The following is a 12,283-nucleotide window of genomic DNA, read 5'->3' as shown; positions in this document are numbered from 1 at the left end:
ACAAATACCACATAATCTCACTCATATATGGAATCTAAGAAAGTTGATCTCACAGAAGTAGAGGATGGAATAGTGGTTATCAGAGGTTAACCAGTGGGCTGGAAGTGGGGATTGGGAGAGATTCATCAACAGGTACAAAGTTACAGTTAGGAGAAATAAGTTCTGGCTTTCTATTGCACAGGGGGTTAAAAATATTGTAGCGTATTTTCATAATATTAATGCCTGGTGTGGTGGCTCACACCTGTAATCCCAGCACTTTGGTAGGCTAAGTTGGGTGGATCACCTGAGGTCAGGAGTTTGAGACCAGCCTGGCCAAGGCGGTGAAACCGTGTCTCTACTAAAAATACAAAAATTAACAGGGAGTGGTGATGGGTTTCTGTAATCCCAGATACTTGGGAGGCTGAGGTGGGAGAATCACTTGAACCAAGGAGGTGGAGGTTGCAGTGAGCCAAGATGACACCACTGCACTCCAGCCTGGGCAACAGAGTGAGACTCTGTCTCAAAAAAAAATCCATCCATATCTATATTTTTATCTATATCTATATCTATCTGTAGCTAGAAGAGAAAATTTTGAAGCTTCTCACCACAAAGAAATCATAAATATATGTGATAGATATGCTAAATACCCTGATTTTTTATTTTTTATTATTTATTTTTTGAGACAGTCTTGCTCTGTCATCCAGTCTAGAGTGCAGTGGCCCCATCCCAGCTAACTGTAGCCTTGACCTCTCAGTCTCAAGTAATCTTCCATGCCTGACTAAATGTTAAATTTTTTTGTAGCAACAGGGTCTCACTGTGATGCCTAAGCTGGTCTCAGACTCCTGACCTCAAGCGATCCTCCCACTTGGCCTCCCAATGTGCTGGAATTACGGGAATGAGCCTCTGTGCCAAAACAAATTTTTAAGTTTTACACAATGTATACATGTATTCAAACATTTCACTACATCCCATAAATATGCACAATTATTGTGTGTTATTTAAAAAACAAAAGAAAAAAAAGAACACACCTTGTTAACTGCCAAGTGTTCTTTAATAGCCTTTATCAGAAATGACAGTAAAATGGACTCCTATATAAGTCGATTTATCAGAGTTTCTTTTCCAGAATACAACTGTAATTAATACAAGAGGGTATGTTTATGAAATAGGATCTAATTGTACTAATAAGAGTTTCCAAGAAATGATGCAGAATATAAGTTATATCCATGTGATACTGATTTGATCAATTCAGCTGATCATTTAAATATTTTCTCATTGTAGATTTACGCCACTTTTGAAAGTTTTTGAAAATCAAATGTATCAGGTATTATTTTATATTTCTTAGTATCCTGCTGCCTTTTAAAAATAATATGATATTAGTTTTGAGGAGGAAGGAAAGGCAGAAAACTGCATTATTTTCTGATCAATTTCTCTGTGGTAAGGAATTCCTCTCTCTCTCTCCTTTCCTCCCTACCTGTCTGCCCTCCTCCCCACATCCCTTGCTTTGGAAGAAGCACTGAGGTTAGGGGGAGTGTACATCTATTAACTACTCCTACCTCAGATTTTTCGAAAACAGTTCTCCCTACATATCGGTGCAATAAAACATACCCATCTAAAGCCTTTCCCACTTGTGCACACAGTATTCTATGTGTCTCTGGAACTTTATAAGTAATTCTATTTAAGATACTGGATATTTTCCATGGAAGCTCTTATTACACAAATTAACTATTTTTTCTAATGAGATTCAACTTTCATAAATTCTTTATTCTTCTATTTCAGATTATGAAAGACAAAAGCTTTCTTAAAATACCCTGGATCCAGGTCAATAATTCAAAAACAAATATTGTCTGAATTTCAGATAAATTCGGTATATTTTGAAGTTTTTTCAGTTTATTTTTTTTGCTAAAATATGCTTATTTTCCTTTCAATTTCATTGTACCTTTGTCAAAAATCAAATGACTCTATTTGTATAAATTTATTACTGGGATTTGTGTTCTTTTCCATTGATTTATGTGTCTGCCTTTTCAGCAATACTACAGTCATGATTACTGTAGCTTTACATTAAGTTCTAAAATTCATTTTATAACTTACTTGGACTAAAGTCCTATCAATTCCAATTAGAGTTAAAATAATCCTTTGTATAACTGATGAAACATGTTAGACTTGGTTTTACTCATATAATTTTCAAAATCATCTTGGCTATTCCAGTCTGGTAAATATCTATCAGTGACAACAAAAATGTCTGCTGAGATTTTATTAGAATTGTATTGTATTTATAGATTGAACTGGGGAGAAATGACTTTAATGCTATTGAATTATCCAGTCCACGAACATGGTATACCTCCGCATTTATTTAGGCCTTTTTTGATTTATTTTATTAGTGTTTTGTGGTTTAACTGTACAGATCTGGCACATATTATGTTAGAGGCATGCTTAACTATTTCATTTTTTGGTGCTCTTTTATATGTTATTGATTTTTAAAGTTTATATTTTAGTAGTTCATTACTAATATATAGAAATACAATTGATGTGCATATGTTGATTTGTTACCCACAAACTTGATAAACTCATTGGTTGTGGGAGCTTTTTTGTAGATCTTTGGGATGTCTGACAAAGGCAATCACTTTATTTGTGATCAAGGACGATTTTATTTCTTCTTTTCTAAATTGTATGTATGCCTTTCATTTGTTTATCTTGTAATGGCTACAGTGCAAATAAATGATTTTGCCACAGGTCCAGAAGGCACAGGCCCAGGGACCAGTGCCATCTCCTCCTCCTTGGTTCCAGGCAGACTGCTTCCCAGGGCCAAAACAAATACAGGAGGCCATGTTGCTCTAAAATGGCAGACTAGTCTCTGCCAGCAGGAAATTTGGGCAAGAAGTTTCCCCTAGGGTTGTGAGCATGGAAAATACTGGGTACAATAGCTTTACATATTTGATATAATTTAATCCTCACAGAAACTAAAAGAGGAAAAAAACTGAATAGAAATCATGAGACGAGGTAGCCTTGCCTTTGTCAGATCTTGGGGGAAAAATTCAGTCATTGATTACTATGTATGATTTTAGCTTTGGTCTTCTGACATGGTAAATTTATTCTGATAAGTTGATAATGTTTTCTTCTATTTTTAGTTTCCCCAGTTTTTACTATGAATGAATATCATTTTTTTCCATGTTTTTGGTATCTACTGGCATTATCATTTTTTTCTTAAGTTTGTTAATGAGTTACACTGATTTTTTAATGTAGAGCTAGGTTACATTCCTGGGATAAAACCCACTTGGATGCGATGCATTATCCTTTTGATGTTTTGCTGGATTTGATTTGTTAATATTTTGTTGACAATCTTTACAGTTATATTCATGAGGGATACGGTCTCTAGTTTTCTTATAATAACGTTTTTTCCTAATTTTGATATTATGTAAATGCTAGTCTTATGTAAATGAACTGGGAAGTTTTTCCTTCCTCTGTTTTTTGAAAGGATTTTGAGGAATCAATAGCATTTATTCATGAAATGGTAGAATTTGCCATAAAAATCACCTGAGCTTTCATTACCTGTTTTGGAGCTTTATAATTAAAAATTCAATTTCAATCACATATAAAGGACTATTAATACAATCTGTTCTTCTTAAGTGAGTTTTCACAGGTAGTGTCTTTTGAAAATTTGTTCATTTCATCTAAGTGGTCAAATTTATGGGCACAGAGTTTTTCATAGTATTCCCTTATTTTTCTTTTCATGTTTGTGGGGTCTTAAAGTAATATGTCCTCGTTCTTTCATAACATTGATAATTGTTGTCTTCTGTCTATGTTTTCCACATCAGTCTGACAAGATGCTTATCAATTTTATTCATCATTACAAAAATCAGTTTTTAGTTTTCGTTTTCATTGATTTTCTCTATTGTATTTTTCGTGTTTAATTTTACTGATTTTTGCTTTATTTTCTTCCTTCTGATTACTTTAGCTTTAACTTTCTCTTCCTTTTCTAATTTCTTGTGGTGGAACAGATTATTATTCTTTTAATCTTTATTTTCTAAATTAAACTTTAAATGAGAGAAATCTCTCTCAATCCACTGCTTTAGCTACATCCTACACATATTGATATATCTTTAAAATTTTTCATTGATCTCAAGTATTTTTAAATTTTCCTTTAGAATTTCTCTTTGAAATATGCTTCCTTCTTCATATTTTACCAGATATCTTTCTCTTATCAATTTCTGGTTTAATTCCACTATGGTACAAGACCATACTTGGTATGGTTTCTATTATTTTATTTTTTTTATTTTTTATTTTTTATTTTTTTTGAGACGGAGTCTCTCTCTTTCGCCCAGGACGGACTGCAGTGGCCCTATCTCGGCTCACTGCAAGCTCCTCCCCCCGGGTTCACGCCATTCTCCTACCTCCGCTTCCCGAGTAGCTGGGACTACAGGCCCCCGCCACCGCGCCCGGCTAATTTTTTGTATTTTTAGTAGAGACGGGGTTTCACCTTGTTAGCCAGGATGGTCTCGATCTCCTGACCTCGTGATCCGCCCGCCTCGGCCTCCCAAAGTGCTGGGATTAGAGGCGTGAGCCACCGCGCCCGGCCTATTTTAAATATTTTTGTAGCTAATTTTGTGGTTTAGATAGGGTCTATCTTGGTTATATTTTCATATGCACTTCAGAAGACAGTGTATTCTGTTCCCGCTGCCCCACAATGACATCTCCGCGGACTCTTTTCAGTCTTTTATATGTGAACCTGATGGGATTTCTTGCAAGAAGGTTTGGATTCTGCCAATGTCTACAGCCCACGATGGTTCCCATAGTCCCCTATCCTGCATTCTCATATTCAGCTTTCACCCATCTGTTAACTATTCTTGCTGACCTCTTCTTGTCAGTATCAGGTGGTGTTTACCAACAGTGAGCTAGTGCACAAATTGATTTCCCTTATTTGTCCTTAAACTTTTGGGTCATTTGGGTGCTCTGCCAACTGACTTTTTAAAAGTCATGCATTTAAAGTTAGTCTGACTCTTTGTTTTGTTTTAAATGTGGGGAGTGATGCTCCTTCCGATACTTTGCATCCCATGACACAAAGTCTTGTGATTAAGTTGTCTGAAATAAAAAGTAAGTCCCTTACTGCCTACCCTTATAATGTAATTGGCTATTGAGTCTCTTTACAAAACAAATTCCACATGATTCCCAGTGATAATGAAGACATGAGAGACTACCAATCTGTGTATAGCTGAAAATTTTATATTTGTGTATAGTGTTTACAAAATAAAACAAAATTATAATCCCAAGGGATGCAAAAATAATGGACTGTAGAAATTATATACTTCATTAATAACTAAAACCAGTCTATAATTTCTTCTGTTTTTGGTAATTGCATAGCCAAAATTCTATTAAATGGATCAAAGAAACAATAAAATAAATGAACACAGCTTGTAATAAAATGTCACTGTTGAACCATAAAGAAATAAAGCTATGGATGCTGAATCTAAATAGAAAACAGAACAAAGAATTGCCTGCTTTCATCTACCATATGACATCTGGGAGCAGCAAGCCTCTTGGATAATCTCAAGTCACAGTTTAACAATAGTAACCCACAAAATTTGGCTTCATATTTCACATATTTAACTGTAAGGCATTATAACATGGTTATTAGAAGAGAACAGATTTTTGGAATCAGACAGATTGAACTCCAATTACTACTTTCTACTCCATCAGTTAACCAAAGGTGACTTCAAGGATACTAAGAGTTAGACTTCTCAAGAAAATTGACTTATATTATTTCCTGATTGTGCATAGTTAGCATGAAAATTAACAGTCTAATTAGCTAAAACTACTAATGTATACCCAGAGCAAAGAAACATCCATTGTAATCATGTGCTTGTAATTTATTTTGGTTAAATTTGGAGGTCCAACAGCATCTTTCTTTGGCATGACATCCTTACTTAGTGAAAAAAAAAAAAAACAAAAAAAACAAAAAAACAGTGGCTTTATAAACCAGACACAATTGGGTTCTAATCTCAGCCATGCACTTATTAGAAGAGCAAACTTTTATAAATCACTGAACCACTATGACGTACAGTTTCTGTACTCACAAAATGAAAATTTAAAATATCTATCTCTCAGGACTATCACAAATAATGCATATAGATGCCTAAATTTTTATTACATCTATCTTTGTCATTATTTTCTTCACTTCTAATATCATAGATCTTGCGGATATCAGGTTCAAGATTTAATTCCAAATCTAGTTGCAAATCCTTGCCTTTCCCAAGATAAGAAGTATTAGCACTCCATAATGAATTTCCGTATTTAAACTCCATAATTAAGAGTAAGAGTACTCAAGATAAAAGCTTTACAATTGTGATAACACAATAGTGCCCTGATAGTTTTTTAAAAGTGATTTCTAAACTCAATTTTACATAACAATTTTACTTTCACAAAATGAGGTAAACAGGAATAAATTTGATTTCAGGTATATTGATGTTGCTATTATCAAATATGAAATGATTATATAGCCAACTAAATATTAATATTATGTGATATCCCATATTTAGCTCTTCTTTGTATTCGTTATACTACTTGAAACCTTTGATGATATTAATGATTATCTACTTATCTTTCATTGATTTTCGCTGATAATATCCTCATGAAAAGCTTAGGGATTTATTTCAAAAACTATATAGTGCATTTCTATAAGAAGTGAAAAACAATTCATTTGAGTCTAAATTTGTACTAAGTTTAATAGTGAATCCCACATGAATCAATTACTCCTACTTTCATAAACAACGTAATGATTGTAAGGAATACTTTTTAGAAAGACATTTTACTTGGATTGGTATGTTATTTTCTGCCATGACACTTTCTAATATAAGGCCAACTGACCAAAGCAAACCAAACCAAACAACTGTTGATGAATGACAAGGGCAAAAAAAACTTTAAATGTCTATTTTTTCGAAATCTCTGGCATCACATGGGAAAATTATAAAATACTACATGTTGATTTTATTACAAATACAGGAATCTGTAGAAAAATATCCTTGACTTACTACAGTTCCACATATCACCAAAACAAGTTGGCAACAAATACGCTCAGTAGATATTTCTTTGCCTTTGGTTTTCAGCATAGGCTTGAGCCAGTTCAATTTTATGTTTCCCATTCTGTTTTATAATAATCACAAAATATCTCCATTTCTAATTCCATCTGCCACTGGCCATTGGATGAGCTCCCTTTTCAGGCCTCTTGGTTCCCGCAGGCAGGCTTTCTGTGTAGCCTACAGTTTAAATGTCAAAGGACTGTGGAGTAAGTGTTGGGGGAAAACTGACTGTGAATTACATGTGAAATCTGATCTCCAGCATTTATACAATGTTTCACTCTCCAGAGTATCTCTTGTTTTCCACCCTTACTGTATCTCAACTTTTCTATGTTTAGTTAGGTTTGTTTTTTCCATGCAGAATACTGTTACAACATAAACTCAATGAGGTGCAGATCTCTTAACTTTTTAGAGACAATTCATTTATTTTTAACAATGAGTAGAAGCATTTTCCATATTGTCACTCTAATTTTAGGATACCTACAGCATCTCACATAGGTTTCCTAAAGTAATTTACCTCGGGTATACTATAACATAACCATGAGAGATGATAGGTTAAGAAAAAAATATTAGTTTAAGCCAAACACATAGTTCTGATTCCAGTTCTAATCAACTTCACTTCAGCCAAGAAACTGGTCAATTACACATCTCAATACAAAAATTTGCAATCAGAAGCTTCCTTTCCATTGTTATTTAATAATTATTAGAGCAATGGCAAAGTTAGATTTTTTTAAACCAACATTTTTATGTGACAATATATGAAAATTAATATTTCATGAACATTTACTTAAATTTTTATATCAAAAAGGATTTCATCTGACCCTTGGCTGAACTACACATAGAAAACCAAGAAAAATGTCACAAAAAAGAAACAACAAAGAGTTAGGTAAAATTTGGAATTATATGCTATAATCTTAAATTATTAAATACTATCTTACAAAAAATCTCTTTATTAGTGACTTTTAGAGTTTAAGGTGTCACTCCTCCAATTGTTTCCACCAGCTAAACACAGTCTTGACCACTGCACCTAGACAATTGACAGTGTATTCATCTGTCCATCCTTCCACTCATCAATCTAACCATTCCCCTTTACCAATGATCAGCTTGCACAGTTCCTTAGCTAAAGCTGAGGGGGATTCAGATGTGACTAACACAGCACTGATAGATTTACCATCAAAATTTCTAAAGGGCTCTTCTTTACTGCCTAAGGGTATGGGCTTTGAGTTACAAAGATCTAAATCCAAATCCTATTTCTGCTGTGCACAAGCTATGTGTTATCTCTGCTTTGCTTAACCTCCCCTTGCCTAAGTTACTTATTTGTAAAATGGAGATTATGAAATCTACATTTGAAGGTTGTAGGATGCATAAATGAGATTATCATGCAGCCTGTATATTGCCCTCAGAAATAGTAACTATCATTACTATTCAGGAGGTGTGAAGAAGAACAATCACAAGCAAGTGCTACGGAAAACATTAAATATTATTGAAAGAAAGAAGTATTCAATAGAGTACAGTGACCTAAAAAGTAAGCAAGAGGCTTATTTTTTCTTAAAGGTAGTATCAAGTGCTTAAAAAAAAAAAACAGAAAGATTAATATTTTTGTCTATTGGTTCTTCCAAACTATGAATCTGAGAAGGTATGACTAGATTGAGTTCTTTTATTTAATGCCACTCATACCTACAAGCAATGACATAAATAAGCCACACAAGTAGGAGATACCTATATATATAAAGATATTCACCTGTGCTTTGCCACACACAGTGATATGGTTTGGATCTGTGTCCCCATCTGTATTAGTCAGGGTTCTCTAGAGGGACATAACTAATAAAGATATATATATATATATACATATATATATGAAGGAGAGTTTATTAAGTATTAACTCACACAATCACAAGGTCCCACAATAGGCCATCTGCAAACTGAGGGGCAAGGAGACCCAGTCCAAGTCCTAAAACTGAAGAACATGGAGTCCAATGTTTAAGGTCAGGAAGGATCCAACACGGGAGAAAGATGTAATCTGGGAGGCTAGGCCAGTCTAGCCTTTTCACGTTTTTCTATCTGCTTTATATCCTAGCTGTGCTGGCAACTAATTAAGATGGTGGCCACCCAGATTAAGGGTAGGTCTGCTTTTCCCCACCCACTGACTCAAATGTTAATCTCCTTTGGCAACACCCTCACAGACACACCCAGGATCAATACTTTGCATCCTCTGATGCAATCAAGTTGACACTCAATATTAATCACCACAGCATCCAAACCTCCTGTGAAATTATAATCCCCGGTGTTGGAGGTGGAGCCTGGCGGGAAGTGATTGGATGATGATGATGGTTTCTCATGGTTTAACACCATCCACCTTGGTGCTGTCCTCACAATACTGAGTTCTCCTGTGAGATTTGGTTGTTTAAAAATGTGTTGCACTTCCCTGCCCTCTCTTTTGCTCCTACTCCCACCATGTGATCCAGTTCACTCCCCCTTTGTCTTCTGCCATGATTGGGAGCCTTCTGGAGACCTCCTCAGAAGCAGATGCTGCCATGCTTCCTGTACGGCCTGCAGAACCATGATGCAATTGAACCTCTTTCCTTGATAACTTATCCAGTCTCAGGTATTTCTTTATAGCAGTGCAAGAACAGACACACACAAACACACACACATACACAAACACACACACAATTTGGAAAATTGCAATATATTTTAATGTTAATTTAGAAGTTTGAGAACCTTCAAGTGAAGAACTGCTTTAAACCTTTAGCTAGTGTTCTTGTACCTGATGGAAATGAAATGTTCAATTACTTCCTTTACTTTCTGGGTAGCAAATAATGGCATTTATTTGTATAGGATCCTCATATTATATATAAAGGAACTACAAAATAACAGAACAAAACTGTAAAGGAAGTAGAGAAATCAGTTAGAATGAAATCTTAGAAGGCAACCAGCATGTCTCCTACCACAATGCATTCTATTAAAGTTGTACATTAAAACAAATGAAGATCAGTGGAGATATAGCCTTAAAGTTTATTATGTAATTTTCTTGAGCCATTGTTTAAAAGTGCAAAATCTCAGGCTAAGGAAGACTTTTGGTTCAAGTGGTTTCTATTTGTAATGGAAAGTGTTTGTAGAATCTAGAGTCAAAGAAATCTGGGGATTCAAAGTACAGCTGGCCTGAGACAATGTGGATAAACGACTTTATCACTTTCAGTCCATGAGAGGTAAGATAGTGGGTTTGAGAAAAGCACAGGTTGATTGGGCTTGTATCCGACTCTACTATTTATTAGGTGCCTGGCCTGGGACACATAATTTAACCCTTCTGACTTAGAGTTTCCTAATACAATGTGAATAACTGCTAAATTTGTCAATATGTTAGCAACTGTAACAAATAAACCTCAATATTTCAACATCTTAATGCAATAGTTTATATTTCTCTCTCATGTAACCATCCAGCAGGTGATCCTGTGGACAGGCAGGCTCCTTGGATCTTGTGGCTCCACTAACACCCAGAGTCTCTGCATCCAGCCAGTGGGAGGAAAAAGAAGGAATGATGACAGTAGCCTCAATTCTTAAGAGCTTTGGCCCCGATGTGGTGCATGCCACTTCTCTAATTCTGTTTGTGACACACTGTCACATTGTCACATATCACACCTAGAAGCAAGGAGGCCAGGAAAAGGAGTCCTTGTCTATGCATTCACTTCCCAGCCACAGTTTTCTACTATGGACTTGGGCACATGAACAGTGGCAGATGGCTAGCCATTTTTCAATTCTTGCATTTTATGGTTAATGAGAAGGTTGCAGAGCACACATGTAGGGAACCCAGCACAACATTTGCCACACCGTGAGCAATCAACAAATGACACTTGCTAATTAGGGAGACTAACTCCTCCAAGTTTGCTTGAGATTTTCTTTTGCATTAGCATGGAAGATCCTATGTCCCAGTAATTCCTAGAATTCCAGGCAAACTAGGATGGTTTGTCTAGGACTGTCCTTGCCTTAAAACCGAAAGTCCATTATCCTGAGAACCTCCTCAGTTCCATACAAACTAGAGCACTTGGTCATCCTGCTACTAATGTTAATATTATTATCATCATCTTGAATAAAAGGGAACATTTTTACTTGTGTCCTCAGCAAGTGTGTGTGTGTGTGTGTGTGTGTGTGTATAAAGTAAAAATTGCTTTGCTGATTTGAATGAAATGCAATACAGAAAAAAATATGCTACAAAATTTTCTAACATTTTGAAAATGATTTACTGCAGATGACCCAAGGAGACATTTGAGATGTTTGTGAGAATGATAACTGTCTTGAAATGCACAAATGCAGGCATGTGCAGGTGTTTTAGATATATTTTGAGTGATTCCAGAAGGCTGAAATGAGACCTACGGGTGGAAGATATGACAGGTAGATGACAGCTCAATATAAAGGATTTTTTTTAAAAAGGGTCTGTTTAGAAGACAGACTAATTCAGCAACCCCCAAGGCAGAATTGGAAAGCAAAACACATGCAGTATCCACATCCCAAAAGACCTACAATATTATTTAATGTGCTTTACATGCAACATCATTCTGGCCCCTTATCCTTGTTCTCAGGCAAAATAGATACTGAGGAGACATTTTAGCAAAAGATATAGAGTGGACACACATTTTCCCCTTATATTTCCTGATCTCTGTGAGCTTTATATTTTAATCTAAAATCCCTGTTATTATCTATTTTTCTGTTTCTAATGTCACACAATGTTACTCTCTGGGAGCAGAGCCAATCCGAGAGCTCCCTGCTGCTTAAACCAATCAACTGGTGTTTTTTTTCATCTCTGTGCTTGCTCCAAGTTGGAAGAGCAACAGAATTATATGCTTGGGCTGAAAAATTAATACAAGTCAGAGCCCTTAGAATGGTAATCTTCTAAATCTATGGAATCTATAAAACTGACTTCCCAAAAGAGGCTGGTTAGAATATCATTTTACCAACAGACTCCTTTGATCTTTCCTTCCTAAAGACATTTTTCCCCATGTATTCCAAGGGAGAACATGATACAACTAAAGTAGATGTTCTCTTAAAACCCTGATTATGTGTCAAGCTCTGTGCAACTAGAATTCTCTCTTTCCTCTATACGTTTGGTACATGATTAACAAATACTAATGATCATTTTAAGTGGCCAGAGGGAGAGATGACCACAAGATTTGGAAAAGAGGGAATTAATCATATACTGAAAATGGATCTATTAGTAATCCTGTGTAATTGGGATGTAGAGG

The sequence above is a fragment of the Gorilla gorilla genome, chromosome 2 (genome assembly GCF_029281585.2).
Source record: "Gorilla gorilla gorilla isolate KB3781 chromosome 2, NHGRI_mGorGor1-v2.1_pri, whole genome shotgun sequence".
Classification (NCBI taxonomy): Eukaryota; Metazoa; Chordata; class Mammalia; order Primates; family Hominidae; genus Gorilla; species Gorilla gorilla.
Note: the sequence above shows the minus strand (reverse complement) of the source record.